The 17401-nt window shown below is 42.3% G+C and overlaps 1 protein-coding gene across 1 annotated transcript in view; it reads right to left on the reverse strand.

Annotated features, from left to right (window-relative positions):
- Positions 1 to 17401, reverse strand: part of CCDC115 (coiled-coil domain containing 115) — a 303910-nt gene that overhangs the window by 94077 nt on the left and 192432 nt on the right. The window lies entirely within an intron of this gene.

Raw genomic sequence — 17401 nt, forward strand, 5'->3', positions numbered from 1 at the left:
TTTTAAGCAAAGTAATTTAACACTATACTGTGCACCATTTACAGTATAGTATTTTTTTTTTCATTCAGTATTACAATCTTTTTATACAAACCAGATTCTCCTTCATTAAATGTCTTGCAACTTGGCTGAAGGTATCATTATAAAGACCAAACACATGTGGTGATGGCAAAGAAGGGCTACTACAAATACACTGAGATTATTTGTAAATCTGTAAGATAATTTTGAAAAGCATGAATGCACTTTACCTGGAAAAAAAATCATTATCACCACATCTGTTTTTACCCATTTTCTACATGTGTTCAGGGTGTCATGTCAACTGCTGCCATCTTTCTTGATTCAAGACCACTCTCCTACCTTCTTAGGCAGTCATGCCTGATTGCATAAAGTCTTCTCCCACACAATACATCCCCCTCTTTGTAGATGCTCTCAACTCCTCATTTCCTCTTGCCTTCTTCCTGTCTGTCCCAAATCTTCTTCGCCAGATTTACTTCTGCTGTTCTGCACATGTGCTGGAACCACTGTAATCATTGTTCTCTTTGACCTTCTCTGCAAATGGAACTACTTTGGCTTCAGCTCTGATGTCTTCATTTCTTCATCTGTCCCAGAGTGCACATCCTACCACCCATCTTAGGCACTTCATCATCTCTACCTTCCTACTCTGTCCAGGCTTCTTTACCATACAGTCGTACAAGTTGCACTACTGTGTTGTACACCTTGCTTTTCAGCATCTTAGGCATTCTTCTGCCATACACTACTCCTGACGCATCGTGCTAGTCGGCTGCAGCCCCAGTAATTCTAGCTTTGACCTCCTTATTAAGACTTTACTTCTCCTCAGCCACCCCTCTCAGATACCTGAAGCTGTTAACCTGCTCCACTCTTTTCCCTTATATCTCAGTTCTCAGCTTCTGCTGATTTCCTACATTTGCAGCCATTACACAGGTTTTATTTGCACTCTGTTACATTCCACATGCCTTCGGTTTTATATTCCATTCCCCCTACCTTGAAAAAAATAAGATGGATAGAATACCCTGACGTTAACACAGCTCCTCCAAGTATACACACCAGCCACTTACTAAGTAAAGGAATTATCATTGCCTGTATCATTCACTCACTGCCTAACAAAATTAATCAAGACAAATGGGTTGTTTTTCCCCTAAGAATGAAGGGTCACAAGATTAGATGTAGGTGCCTGTGACAAAAAACAAGGGGAACTAATGAATAATATTTGACATTGTAATGAAACATTCAAAAAACAAACATTTCAGGGTAGTGCCAGTCTAAGTTGATACAAAAAGATGACTAAAGCAAAAGGTTGTATCCAAACAGATCATACATGAGACCACAGACTGCACTATGGAAGGAATAAACCTTGAATGGAAAACAAAAATCACATCATTATGTCTGTTCCATCACTTTGTTTTGGTACATAATTAACTGGAAATTAAACAATTTACAGCAGCACAGGGATATTAGGAATAAATGGCTCACAATATGATTTTTTTTCACTTTCAGACCACAGTTGTCCTTTAAAGAGAGAAGGACATTCAGTAAAACAGCAAGAGCCCTTATAAGGATGCTAAACTCAGAGGGTGTTGGAGACAGAGAACAATTTAGTGTAGTATAACTACACTACAAACAAATGATAGTTTGAGGTGTGATGAATAAGTAAATGCACTATCAATTACTGCTGCTGAACACAGGAAACATCTACTTTACCCGAGCTGCAGACCTCAGACACAGTTATATTAAAGGATGTAGAGAGCAAAGCAACCTGCACAGTGGTGGGAAGGCTTTGACCCTACAAGAACACAATCTGAATTCAGTTACAAATTTATTTTCAAAATCAAACAGAATTCAAACTTCTGATGTCAGTGATAATGATGTTCAGCCATAATTTAGGCAGCAGTTTAATTTCTTAACTTATGCTTTGCCAGCTGGGTTAGTCTTACAAGGTCAGCAGCCTCTTTTCAGGGGAGACATGAGGTGGTATTTATACAGACTAGGGGCCGCTGCTGGGGTTTGAAAACACAGCAATTGAGAAGGATAGCAGCCATGTTAATTCAGGAAGTGCTGCCAAGTCCGAGTCTCAGAACGCCAGTGCAAAGTCTGAGTTTCAGAAAGCCGGTACTGAGGAAGATAACTGCACAGAAGTACATATCATGGCCTCTGGAGGGTTGGAGACATCAGTATTATTACTGACGAAGGAGAAGGACTCTACTGATTAAGAAGCAATATAGTAGTGTGGTGGTATAAAGGTATTTCAGAGATGGAGAACCGATGGAGAAAAAGACAGCAACCAGGAAGCACAGACAAAAGGATAACAGGAGTAGTAAGAATGGAGTACTTTTGGCTAGAGGAGTACGTGATATTAAGGCATGCTCCACAACAAAGCTACATCAATAGGGCAAATTCAGTTCATAAAGGAGAATGTACAAAGCAGCAAACTGTTTCCAATAACAGGACATATGCAACAGTTGTAGCAGTTATCTAGCAGCAAACAGGGTAAATACAGGTGTAGAAAACAGACTGCTATAGGCAAGTGTCACTCTAGTAGGAATGCCCTTTGACACTGCGCAGTTTATAAACAAAGAAATTGTGTCTAGCTCTAGGAATGTCATCGCCCCCCTTTACTCAGCCCTCATTAGGTCAATCAACAAGTACAATGCTCCCTTTGGCATGCATCTGCCCAGATACATGCAAAAAATGGGATGCCAACAAATGTACCTAAATACAAAAATATAAAGCCTAAACAATACATATATTCTACATGGACTAAGTTCTGTCACTATACTTGGTATCCTACAGACTAAGATATGTCCTGTGTCTGGCATACACAGCATTCTCCGACTCTATACCGATGGACGTACTGCACATCAGGAAGTCAGATGTCATCAGAAATACTCGACCCAGGGATCTAAACCTCTTCTGCAACATCAACAGAACAGTTTGAAGGGACGGATATGTAGCAGAGGATGCCACTGCTCTGGAACAGACTAACCATCCATGTAAAACAAAGCTCATCCCTATCCATATTGAAGCATAATTTGGATCTATGGATGGGTAAATAGACATTTTACCCAAGGACTGCTTCCTTTACTATTAATAGACAGAGGCAGCTCCTAAATATTGCATCACACTCATGGTGCCCATCAAATTATCTATTGTATGATCCCAGTTATTCTCACAAAGAGTAATACATAATTATCAACCATGGGATGGGTAAAGCCAATAAGTTAACTTAAGCACCAAAAAAGGAAACTGGTTGGGGTCACAAGTGCAGCTAGTCACACACAGCTCCTATAAAGGCTGTCCCTCCCTCAACAACTGACTGCACGATAGTGTCAGCAGAAACATCAAATCACATGGATAAAAATTGAAGTTTAATTCCTCCAGCAAGTAGACACCATAGTAAGGCAAGCAATAAAAACAATACAAATAGTTCTGATATTAAACCAAGAGATTAAGTGATTTCATCTTCTTACAGAAGACATAGCACAGTTTATACTGAAGGGTATGGCACCTAGATCCAGGAATATAAATGTTCCTCTGTACTCAGCACTCATTAGACCGATCATGCAGTATAATGTCCCTTTTGGAGTGTACATAAATAGCTGGAATGACCACAATGCTTTCTCACTAAAAAAACAAAACAAAACATAAAAATCAGGTTCTTAAATCATAAAAACTGTGCAGACCATTTCAAACCCTCCTCTCTCTTCTCAGTAACAGTGGTAATTTTGAAATGACTTTTGCCTTGCATATTTAGCCTCAGCAGATCGTGTTCTATTAAACCTACTACACATTTGGAAGTCAAATGGTAAGAGAAACACCCCTTTAAGAGACCTCAATCTCCTTTGCATGATTAACAAAACATGCTGGAGGAATATGCGCATATCAGAGAAAATCACTTCCATGCACCACCACATAAAGCAGAATACTTCTCTGTTCAAATATAACTTGGATAAATTCACATCTGGTTTTGCTCAAATGGCCCTCACGAACACAGGAAACACGCAGGTACTCAACACATACTTGTACAGCCCATCTTTGGAGATTCATATCGCAAAACGTAAGGCCTAATAATTACCATGGGAATGCAGGGTTAAGCTTTTTAAGATCCTCATGTATCAATTAGCCTAGTAAGTACCTATGACATTACATTTTTGTGAGACTGTACTCATTTATTCAGAGCTTCCCTGTGCCTGGCTTTGACACCTGTGACTACAAGACTTGGATTGCTTCTAAAACCATCTGGACTTACAAAGCTGATACAAGTATTTGTTTTTGTACTTGCTCTAACTGTCTCAGTGCTATTTAACACTCCTGTGCTGCATTTGCTGATTGTGTTGAATTTATCACTGTTTTTTCAGCCTGCACTTATTAAAAAAATGCCACTGGTTTGTTACTGTACTGCGCTTTTGCAAAGTTTTTCTGCATTTGTTGAAGTTCTCCTATGTTTGCACATTTTTTTCATATTTTGTGAACAGTTCTAAGGGCTAGTGAACTTATTTCCAAGGATTACTGATACTGCAAGAATTCTGCCTTTTGTTGTAAAGCATTTGTTGCTTCACTTGAGCTCAAAACCTGTTAGTTTTATATTAGGACTTTTTTTGCACTTCAGTGGGAGCAGAGAGCGGATTCAACCCATCCTAACTGGGAAAGCACAGTTGTGTACACTTACCATAAATGTAGATGTTCGAGTGTATTCACTGCTGCAGTCATCACATTTGGGTTATCTGCTTGCAGTAGCCCTCAGTCGGCCTGATTAACAAAGTCTTGGGTCCTGCATCGGTTGCTGTTCCTTCTCTTCCATGATGTCAGGTCATTAGGGGTATAAAACATGCAGCCAACGCCATTACATCAGTTTTTCTTGCTCCAGATGTCAGGTGCTCCCCCTAATGGGAAGCAATTAAATCTATAAATATACAAGGTTATACCGCCAACAAAAAAGCAAATACACGAAGAAGCTTTTAAGCATAGTAAAGGAGAGTAGAGGTATAGCCAAAAGAAGAAAGGGGGCTGGAGGGAGGGTAACCAGACTGCAACCGTGAATACACTCGAACATCTACATTTATGGTAATTGTATACAACTGTACTATGTTCTTCGTGTTTCACTGTTGCAGTCATCACATTTGGGTAGATTCCCAAAGCTAAGGATGGGAGGAGGAATTTAGATAGCATTATGACCAGCTATAAGGCCCTGCAAGACTGCAGTGGCAAAGCCAGCACTGGATTTACAGAAACACTGGCAGATGGTAATGCTTGGTGAAAGTATGCACTGAACTCCAGGTAGCAGGTTCTAGGATGTCACTGGTAAGGACGCCTCTGAGAAAGGCTGTAGAGGTAGATGCAGCCCGGGTTGAGTGGGGTCTGATCCCCTGTAGGATAGGTTTTCCATGGTGCTTGTAGCAGAACTGAATGCAATGGCCTATCCATTTGGAAATGGTTTACTTTAAAAATAGCCTTCCCTCTGCCCCTGCAGCAAATGCCACCAGCAGTTGGTCAGATTTCCTTTGAGGTTTAGTCCTGTCCAAGTAGAATCTAAAGTTGTCTGTGCATGTCCAAGGAGTGCAGTATCCGTTCACCTTTGTTCTGTGGGTTAGTAAAGAAGGTTGGCAAATGAATGGACTGACTAAGGGCCACACTGGATACCACCTTGGGCATGAAGTAGGGATTGGTCCTGAGGGACACCCTGTCCGCATGAAAGATGATGAAAGGTTCCACTGCCATGAGGGCCTGTAATTCAGATACCCTTCTTGCTGAGGCGATTGCTAAAAGGAAAGCCGTTTTCCAAGAGAGGAATTTTAAATCCGCAGTGGCAGCTGGCTCAAAAGGAGGAAGGGTGAGCTTTTCCAATGGAAAGTTAAGGTCCCAGGCTGGAGTAGGGGCTCTCCTGGATGGTCGTAGATTTTTGGCCCCTCTGAGGAACTGCATAAGCAGTGGATGAGAGAAGAGGGGAGGTTCTGTGTAATAATGAGCTGAAATGGCTGAGGCGTGAATTTTGATGGAGGAGCAAGACAGGCCCTTGTGAAGCATCTCAGTTAAGTATTATAAAATCTGCGGTAAATTGGGCACTGCTGTGCTCATCCCTTGAGATTGGTTCCAGGCACAGAATCTTTTCCATTTTTCAGCATAAGATTTTCTAGTACTAGGCCTCCTTGCCTCTAAAATTATATCCATCACTGGTTTACTGAAGGATGGTAAAGGAGAGATTAGATAATTAGCCAGGCTGCTAGGTTTAGTGTATGAAGCTGAGGGTGCAGAATCTGGTTCTCCTGCTGAGACAATAGGGTAGGAGTCTGTGGCAGGTGCCATGGGGCCAACAGTGACACACTGCGCAAAAGAGGGTACACCAGAGTTGGCGTGGCCAGTCTGGTGCAATCAAAATCGTCCTTGGTTTGTCTTGTTTGATCTTTAGTAGTACTTTGGAGAGCAGAGGAAGAAAGACATAAACCAATAGTTTTTTCCAGCTGAAGGACAGAGCATCCACTTTCCAAGCTTGTTTGTGGGGAGTCCTTGTGCAAAATTTGTCCAATTGATAGTTCTGGGGGGAGTCAAACAGGTCTATATCTGGGCTCCCCCATTTGCTTGTCAATCCTTGGTTCCAGCTTCCACTCGTGTGGGTCCATGAGGTTTCTGCTTAGTTCGTCTGCCAGTGTATTTAGTTTTCCTGGCATGAATTGAGCTTGTAGATGCACTTGGTAGCTCAGGGCTGTGTTCCACAGTGCCATGGCTAGTCTGCATAGGGTGTAAGAATGTGTACCCCCCTGCTTATGTACCACATAACAGTGGTGTTGTCCGTCTTTACCATTAATTGTCCTGGAAGAATGCAGTCCTTGAAGGCCGTCAAGAGCATGCTGTACAGCTAACACTTCTTTTTGATTGCTATGCAAGTGCATTTGACTTGGGTTCCATTTGCCCTGAATGCACTTCCCTGCCAGGTGAGCCCCCCAATGCATAATCTCATGCGTCTGTTGTATTTTATTTTATTCAAGCTTGCTCCCAGGAATATGATTTGTTGACAGGGTACCAGGTGTGATTTCTTTTCGTTTATGGTGTACCCCAGACAAGTTAGCACACTTTGTACAAAGGCCAGATGATTCAAAAGTATGTCCTGGCTTTCTGCCTGAATTAAACAATCGTCCAGGTATGGGTATATTTGAATATTTCTTTGCCTGCAAAATGCAGTGACTGGGGCTAGGCACTATGTGAATACCCTAGGCACAGTAGATAAGCCAAAGGGCAGCGCAGAGAACTGGTAGTGACTGCAGCCTGCTTTGAAGTGTAGGTATCTTCTGAAAGATTCCCTGATTGGGATGTGCAAGTATCCTTCCTTTAAATCGAGTGTTACCATCCAGGCATCTTTTCCTAGCATAGAAAGCAACTGAAGAGTCAGCATCTTGAATTTTGGAATCACCAAAAAGGTGTTTAGAATAGACAGGTACAGAATAGGACGCCATGAATTGCCTTTTCTGGGTACCAGGAAAATTCTTGAGTAGAAACCTTGTCCTTTTTCCTCTTCTGGTACAGTTTGAATAGCCTTTATGTTTAAAAGAGAGAGTATTTGCTTTTGTGCATCTGCCCACTGATTTGGGGGTAGATCTGGCCAACCTTTTGGCATTGGTAATGTGTGGAAGTAAAATCTGTATCCTTGGGACACTATATTTAAAACCCATTTGTTCTAGGTAATGAGTTCCCAGTTTTTGGCCTGCAGACCAATCTTGCCCCCTAAAGGAGCATTCAGTTGAGAAGTGCTTGGAAGTTTTAAAATCAAGTCACTGAGACAGTTTTCCATAGGGGGGAGTCTTACTACTCCCAGATTTGGAAGCGGAATCCCCCACTGCTTAGCCTTGTGCGTACCCTGGGACTGAAACCTGGGATTTCTGCTGTGTCTGGGTTAGGATCGAGAAGGCCTGGAAGGAGCCGGAAATGACCAATTCTTAGAAGACCAATGCCTACTAAATCTTGGAGGCTGAACTTGTAAGAAATCTGTAACAGTTTGCATAGATTTAGCTTTATCCTCCAACTTTTTAAGAACTTCCTCAGCTTTGTTGCCAAACAGGTGGTCCTGATTTAATGGAGCATCCAACAGTTTAGCTTTAACATGATCAGGCAAAGATTGCTCCTTAAGCCAAGCATGCCTTCTGAGTACAGACCAAGTGACAGCAGCCCTGCAAGAGGCCTCTAAAGAATCAAACCCACATTGCAAATTATGTTTTTCAACCTGTTCAGCAGAATGCATTAAATCCTGTAATTCCTTATTTTCAGCATAGTTAGGAATCAACATCATTTTCTGTTTAAGCAATCCAATAATATGTTGATACTTTAACATATGAAACTGACAGTTTAAGGCCCTAATGGCCAAGGTTGCAGAAGTGTAAACATTCTTACCCCATCTATCCAGAGTCTTGGAGTCTCTATCAGAAGGGGTAGGGTTTTTGGCAGAAGAGGTCTTAATACCCTTGGGTCCCTGTGAAATAGTGTCTGGATCCGCAATAGGATTTTTAAAAAGGAACTTGTGAGAATCAGGAACCCTGTAATATCAGTCAGGTTTTCTGGGAGCAGGAGGCAAAGAATCAGGGGCCAAAATGGATTCCAAAAAGGCATCATCAACAATGTCTAGTACAGGAGGTATAGCTAAAGGCCTATGCTGAGGCAAGAGTAAGAAATCCCTAAGCCTCTTTTTCGAATCAGAAAAATCCTGGCTTTCCCAGTGGAAATGCTCCCTTAGTGTGGGCAAGGATTCACCAAAAGAAAAATCCTCTGGAGGGGAATAGAGTCCTCTGCATGAGAATCCTCATAAGTAGATAGGGGTAAATCCAGATCATCAGAACAATCAGAAAAATCAGAATCCTGGTCAGAAGATTCATACAATTTCAGTCCTAGGTCTCTTAGAAGAGGGTGGTTGGCTTCCCCCAAGTTATAAGATCTTCAGCCATTTTTATCATTTGTTTTTTAGGCATAGAGGCCTGAACATGCGGCCTGGGCGTCAGCTTTCTAGGCATGGTTCGAGGTTTAGGCCTTAAAGAAGAAGGCGGCATCAGTTTAATATGCAAGTCCGTAGGCCTGAGTAGACCCTCAGAAGCCGGTGCCTGCACAGCAGCTCTGGACCCATCCAAGGTAGAGACATCAGCAGGTTCCACAGTTGAAGCATTTTGCAGCATACCGGACTCCAAATGGGTCTCAGTACAGGCCTGTGAATCAGAAGTAGCGGGTATCAGGGGCTGCGAAAGCGCCTCACTGAGTACCGGCAACTGGCTTAGAAGCATCGTTGGCAGCTTTGGACCTAGGCGGCCATCTCTGTCTTTATCTTTGCGGTTTTTTGGAATTCCGGTAGTCGGATGGCTTACAGACATTTCTGGATAATTGAACCGAAAACCAAAATATTTAGAGGAGAAAATATACTGATGATGGATAGTGCGTTGATTAAATAAAGCACAAAACCAACAGCAAGGTACGTTGTGGTCAGGGCCTAGGCAAAAAATACAGTACGAATGAAAATCTTTGTGAGGTATTTGCTTTCCACAAGAAATGCAATTATTAACTCTTACTGACATTAGTAAGGAGCAAGAAAAAGTTTCCCCAACGGGGTACTTAGCTTTAGTTGAAGACTTCGGTTCTGAAACTCGAAAATTAAAATTTCAAGAGTCGGCCGCCCGGCACTTGCGAACTGCTTCTGCTTCGGGCACCGCACGGCAAGAAAGACTGATGTAATGGTGTCAGCTGCATGTTTTATACCCCTGATGACCTGACGTCATGGAAGAAGGGACAGCAACCAACGCTGGACCCAAGACTTTGTTAATCAAGCCGACTGAGGGCTACTGCAAGCAGATAACCCAAATGTGATGACTGCAACAGTGAAACACGAAGAACATCTGCTGGTGCAAGGCTTATTGTGTTTTTGTCTGACTGGGTAGAGGGCTTAACTGTGTAAACGTCTTTCATCCTGCTTGTTATACAAGCCTTACAATTGTGAGGTGTACAAATGCAGTTAACTGTGCCTTGTATATTAGCAACCCTCTCCAGTTTAAAATCATCTACAGGAAACACCCTCCATAGTCTCCTACTATTCACAGCTGCTTGAAGAGGTGCCAGTTTGAGCAGAGGGCAGTGCTACTGAATGTCATGTAATAGTATACTACTAAACACTCTCACTTAGACCTTTAAAGTGACTCTCCCCCTACTCCCTCCCATCTACTAAGGATCTGGTATAATGGATAGACACTTCCTGTCACCTCCATTTCTGGCCTGATGGATATGGGCATCCTGAGGCAATGTAGTAACAGTAACTGCTTCATACTCATGGACAACCATTTAATTTTAGAAAGACAGTGTGTGAGATATGTAGATACACAATAAAAATGGAGGCAAAGCTCTCACATACATACTTTGCTAAGGCCAATTATCTCAAACTGACAACTTCTAAGCACCTCCAAACCTGGATGACACTGAGGCCTACTCTGAGCTGTACATAAAACCACTGTACAACCACATTCATAGCTGCATAGAGAAGGCAGTACCTGTCTGAGTCAAACTTATGATTACTAGCAAAAATAAACCACCCTGGTAAACCCCTAGCATAAATAGGCTATTCAACAAAAGGGAAAAAGTCTTCTCCAAAGCCAAGAAGGAACATACAAATCAGTGCAAAGACACTCACCAATCTAAACAATTAGAGAGCTGGTCAAATCTGCCAAAGCAAACTATGAGCAAAGATAGCCTCCCAGGTGAAAGATAGCAATAAGGCTTTTTTAAATTTTGTTCATAATCTCAGGGGAAATGCTCAGCAATGTGCTGAGTTAATCATGAACGACAACACTTACACCCAGCCTAAAACCACAGCAAACCTGCTGACCAGCAAGTTCAGCTCAAACTTCTCCCCCACATCCCCTCCTACCACATCTAAAGACATACCTGCAACAATTCACTTACCAGTCATTATGAGGGAACAGGTCCCTACTGAGCTCACTAAAACCAAAAACACAGCCTCCATGGGTCCCAACATAATTTCAGGATGTTTCTTAAAAAGCTGAAAACAGAATCCATCAGGGCCACTAGAAACCCTCCTTAAACACAGCCTCCCAAGGGGCTTTGTTCCAGAGGAATGGAGGATTGCAACAATTGTCCCTCTGCACAAAGGCGCAGACCAAGGGAACTACAGACCCATAGGCTTGACCAGTCTTATCTGCAAGGCCGTGGAGAGAAATGATCATGGACCTGTTCAGTAATGACACAGGAGCTCTCCAGAAACTGGATCAGACCCAATTTGGCTTTGTCAAATGGAGGTCTTGCCTGGTCAATCTGGTGGACTTCAAGAAAGTCACCAGGGCCATGGATGAGGGTAAAATAGTACATACCACTTATCTAGACTTGGCCAAAACTTTCGACACAATCCCCCACTCAGAGATCATAGATAAACTTACTGAGGTATGCATAAACCCCAGCATCTTACGGAGGTAGGCATAAACCCCTGCATCATCAAGTGGACAGCCAACAGGCTCACTGACAGGGCACATGTTGCCCAGACAGGTGAATCCACTTCCGATAACAAACCTGTTACTAGAGGTGTCCCACAGGGCTCAGTGTTGGGGCCCCTCCTGTTAGGTATATACTTCTCTGAAGTAAAGACCAATGTAAGAGGCCTCTGGCTCACCTAGTTCACGAACATCTGTAAGCTGGAAGCAATCACTGAATCACCAAATGATGCTGACATCTTACAAACGGGCCTAAAAATGACTGGTGCCAAAACCATGTTCTGAGACTAAATGCCAAAAAATGCACAATCATACTCTTTGGTAAATCAGATATCCCTGCAAATTATAATACTGATAACACACCCCTAAAAGTAGACCCAGTGGTGAGGGACCTAGGAACACAGATAGTTAGTAAACTAAACTTTGACCACCAGGTAGCTACACAAGTGAATAAATCTTTCTGTGTAGCTAATCTTATTAGTAAAGGCATGGCATCAAGATCAAAGGAAGTCATAGTTTCACTGTACTCAGCCCTATTCAGGCACGCACTTACAAATGTCCTATGCAAACTGACTAGAGGCCCTATCCCTTTACCCCGTTTCATATAGTTTATTGAGAGGGGACTTGTGCCTGACCTACAAGGCATTCTCTGATCCAGCCCTGATGAAAATGATACATATTCGCAATAAAAAATTATACAAGGATTACATGTTCATGGACCTGAACCTTATTTGTGACTCTAATAGAACCTGCTGGAGAGACAGACTTGTATCCCAAAGGCTACCTTTGTCCATGGAATAAACTTACCATCTTTGTAAAAAAAAAAAAAACAAAGCCTGTCTCTCGCTATCTTCAAATAAATTTTGGATAAATGGATGGGGAACCATAAATTCACTCCTGAGGTACTGCCCAAGTCCCTTATGGACAGAGGCAGTTTGTAAAATGACTCCACGTTCCAACACTCAAACACTCACTACCTGGATAATTCCCCAGAAATGGGATGGGGTAGTCAGATATAATACAGTCATATTCTGGGTATTATTGACTTGGCTTGTAAAGGCTCTTGTGCCATTAGCCTAGTAATCACCAATTAAACTATAAAACTATGAACCCATGAACAGATGTAGCTTGAAAAATTTGAGAGACCTGGACTGTCACCAGCAAGATACCATAAAGACAGGAAACTTATTTTGATAGATGACTGAACTGAAAAGGACTAAAATAAAAAAAAACCTGTAAATGGAAATCAGCATGACACAACAGAGATAAACATTTTTTTTCTGTATATAGAGGCTAGCCTATACGAGTCAACAGATAACAGAAATGGAAAGCTGCTGCTAATCTAAAATGATTATGGTTTTAGCAATACACAGATGAGGTTCCATGGGAACATCATATCTGTTCACAGACTGGTTTACACATAGCCAAACCATGAACTATCAATTTTCCAGAGCTGCTGAGTTTGTCCTGCAAGTGTGTGCGTGTCTGTGTAATGGGGAGGGTTGAGCTTAATAAAGCAAATACTTAAAAAAAAAAAAAAAAAAAAAAAAAACTCTCTCTACACGTGTTTTTGGCATGAAGAGATGGAGCCCTGGCTATGACTCAGCTAACCCGGGTTTGGGTTGCTGATCAAGCATTTAAGGAGCCAACCCATGAGGGAAAGTTAATAAAGGGAGCTAATAAACTTGACTGTCCCAGTGAGGTGGATGAGGAACAACTTGTAGGGTGCATCTCTTACGAATAAATCTCTGTGGAGACAGGGATCTAGTGGAAACCATCTGCTTGAGATACGAGAACAAGGCTGCCTGAGAGGCTATGTTGCTCATGGAAGTGGGCGAAGGCCCAAATACACACCCACTGTATGTCCCTCCTAAGTATCTAGAGGGCATACAGAAAATACATTAAGGCTGTACAAAAAAAGATCCCATGACAAGTGCTTGTGTGACAGCTGTAATATAACTAGCTCTCATCTAAAAGGGATGAAAGTGGCTTAGGTGGTGGTGACTGGCCACATGGTCAGCAGGTACAAGAACACAAAAAACTGAGAAAGTTGCTAGAGTAACAGGATTTGTTTTAACAAACATTTTATGAAAGATTTGAAGATTGAAACTCAAATGCATCATTATTTAGTGACTTCAATCCTCAGATCATCCCAGTGATTTGTCAGAAGAGCCACAAATGTTATGAGGAACAGACCAAATCCGGACATTCTGTGAACATCTGGACAGTTCAGATGTATGGAATGAAGTCCAAGACTCAAATGTCTGTCTCTCTTTTCTAACCTCAACCCTCAATAATTTACCAATGATTTGCCGGAAAACCGCAACTGTATGAGAAACAGACCAAAAATATGAGGCAAAATATGGACATTCTGAAAAACATCTGTGAAGTTGAGAGGTGTGGCTGTACAAATAGCTGTCATTCTGTTAGTGCAACATATCTGCAAAGAGGCCAACTTAATAAAAGGACAAAACCAGTAACAGGGACATACTTGACATAGATGTCACATGGGAATGTATGTGGACAAAGGGCCAGAAATATGGCTAGATTGTTAATATTACACGTCCAAACTTATGAAGTTGATAGAATATATAGGTTGTACACAAGCATGAACTTTCTGAAGAACATGAAGTTTGAAACTCAAATGTCAGTCACCAGTTACTGACTGTACTCTGTCATGACATGCCAATGAATTGCCAGGAAAACAACATATTATGAGGAAAGGCTCACAAATATGAGGCAAAAACTGGACATTCTCCACAGATCAGGACAGATGAGAGGTTATGTACCCAAATGTCTAATACTGAGTCACATCAGTCCAGAGATCATCCCAGTGATATGGCAGAAATCCACATATTTGATAAAGAAATCATCTGGACATCCTGGGAATATCTGTATAGTTGAGAGGTATGAATGTGAAGTATATGGTCCAAACACAGTACAGGACAGTGTACCTACAGTGCAGCATATTGTGATATCCCAATTCCTGGCATTCCATACTGAAGCTATGTTAATGATCTGTAACAGGACATGGGACTGCCATGTAAAATGATCACTCAGGAAAGTGTGTGTATTGAACAGGCAACATACAGATGAATTGTAGGAATTAACACAGGGAACAGTACAGGTGAAACTCCCCCATGTAAAACTGAGGAAGGCATGTCAATGGAAGATGGCTGTAGCAGCAACGCCAAGCACAGCAACACCTGTAGGTAAAAATGTGTAGTCTGTGACTGTTGCACAAGGTGACATAACAATGGGGAAGATGTGTGAGATAAGCATCCTTACATGAATAACGCAGAAGACATCTATCAGGGATCTGACATACAACTGAGGTAGGGTGCATATTGGGAAGCTATGCAAACTGATATACCTGAATATGAGTGTACTTCCAGCAGACGTCTCCAGCATGGTGGCGACAGGTCAAGGATCATGGCAAACATTGTAAGATCCAACCACAATCACGGACAATATTTTTATTTATTTGACATTTGTTAACTGGGTTAGTCCAACTGGGCTAGAAAAGTACAGTTTTGTACCTACCATAAATGTAGATGTCCGAACTGGATAGCATCTGCAGTCATAACAAGTGGGTTGTCCTGTCGTCAGGCAGCCCTGCAGTCGGCCGGATTCCAAAGTCCGGGTCCGGCCTCGGCTGATGTCGCACATCTCTGTTGGTCTGGGTTAAAAGCATCAGCCGACGCCATTTTCCTCAGTGTTTCTTGCCCCAGATGCCAGTAGCCCTCTTGCAGGCTAAAAATTTGGATAGATGCCAATGTTTCCAAATAGATAGAGGTAAACACAGCAATAAGCATATATGTACAAACAAATACACCATAAAAGACTAAAGCTAGCTATTAGGAGAGTACCACAGAGGAAGGGAGTAGGGGAAGGAGATCCTGACTGCAGATGCTATCCAGTTCGGACATCTACATTTATGGTAGGTACAAAACTGTACTATGTCCTTCATGGATGCATCTGCAGTCATAACAAGTGGGTAGAATACCAGCCAACTAGGGAGGAGGAAAAAAGTAGATTATGGTGTGTTTAGGATACCTTGCAGTACAACAGTGGGAAACCCTGCTACGGATCTGGAATAAAGAGGCAAATTATAATGCTTGGCAAATCTATGCACGGAGGTCCAAGTAGCCGCCTCAATAATGTCTTTGGTTGCCACTCCTGTAAGAGAAGGCTGGTGTGTGTTGGCTGTGCCTGCCGTAGAAAGGTCTTATGTTCTGTGGAATTGGTTTTCCATGGAAGGAGTAACAGTATCGTATGCAATTTCCTATCCATTTGGAGATTGTCTGTTTGGAAATAGCTTTTCCTTCCCTTCCTGTTGCATAGGCTACAAAGAGTTGGTCAGTCTTTCTGCTATTTTTTGTTCTGTCCAAGTACTAGCGTAGCTGTCTATGTACATCCAAGGTATGGTATTCTTTCCCTCTGTTTTGTGGGTTGGGAAAGAAGGTAGGTAGGTGGATTGCCTGGTTTAAAGACACTCTGGATACCACCTTGGGCATAAATGTAGGATTAGTCCTCAAGGACACTCTATCTTGGTGGAAGATTAGGAAGGGTTGCACTGCCATTAAGGCCTGTAGTTCTGAAACCCTCCTTGCTGAAGTAAATGCCAGTAGGAAAGCAGTTTTCCATGACAGGTGTTGTAGGTCTGCTGTTGCTGCTGGTTCAAAGGGTGATAGTGTCAACTTTTCTAGCACAAAGTTTAAATCCCAAGCTGGTAATGGTGGTTTCCTTGGAGGTTTTACATTCTTGATTCCTCTGAGGAACTGCCTGAGCAAAGGGTGCAAAAACAGGTGGATCAAAGCTGTATTCTGCTGAAATAGCTGATGCATGTATCTTGATGGAGGAGTAGGACAGGCCTGAATGAAGAAGTTCGCCAGATACTCCAGAATGTTAGGCATATCTATGTTTGACACATCGCTCCAAATGACAAACCTTTTCCATTTACCAGCATAGTTCCTTCTTGTTGAAGGTCTGCGTGTTTCAAGAATAATGTCCTTAACTCTTTGGGAAAGTTCTGGATTAGCTGCTGCTATGTGATGTTCCATGCAGTCAGTTGCAGCGTTTTAGGTTTGGATGTATGATGCTGTAGTTGTTCTGAGTTAACATCAAAGGCATCAGTGGTATTGGCCACATATTGTTCGAGACATGCTCTTCAGTAGTGGATACCAGTGTTGTCTTGGCCAGTTTGGAGCTATCAGGATTATCCTTGGACGTTCTTCCCTTATTTTTAGCAGTACCTTGTGTATCAAAGGAAGAGGTGGGAATGCATATGCTGTTAGGCCTTTCCAGTTGAAGGAGAGTGAGTCCACTTTCCATGCTAGTGGGTGGAATGTCCTTGTGCAGAATTTTTGAGCTGGTAATTGAGAGGTGATGCAAATAGGTCTATCTGTGGCATTCCCCATTTCTTGAGATGGTCTTGAAGATGTCCGGGTGCAGCTTCCATTCGTGGGCCAGTGGTTCTGCTTAATATGTCTGCCAGAGTATTGTCTTTCCTGGTACAAATATTGCCTGTAACTGAATGTTGTAGCTGAGTGCCAGGGTCCACAGCTCCAAGGTCATTCCCTGTTTGTTGATGTACCACATGACTGTGGTGTTGTCTGTCCTTATCATCAACTGGCCCTCTTTGATAAATGGTTTGAACTTTTGGATTGCCAGTTTTACTGCCAGCTTTTAGATTGATGTGCAGGTGAAGTTGATCCTGTGTCCACAATCCATTTGTCCAGCATGTGGGCCCCCATCCTAGGTCTGAAGCGTCTGTTGTGATGGTCTGGCTTGGTTGACATCTGCGAAAGGGTAGGCCTGGGTTTGACTGGCATGCCTGAGCCCACCATAGGAACTCCTGTTTTAAGCATGGAATTAGTGGGATTTCTGTTTCTAGACTGTGTCTGTGTTGGGACCATAAATTCTTT

Source organism: Protopterus annectens, chromosome 8.part0 (genome assembly GCF_019279795.1).
Source record: "Protopterus annectens isolate FY-2018-M chromosome 8.part0, PAN1.0, whole genome shotgun sequence".
In the NCBI taxonomy this organism is placed as follows: domain Eukaryota; kingdom Metazoa; phylum Chordata; order Ceratodontiformes; family Protopteridae; genus Protopterus; species Protopterus annectens.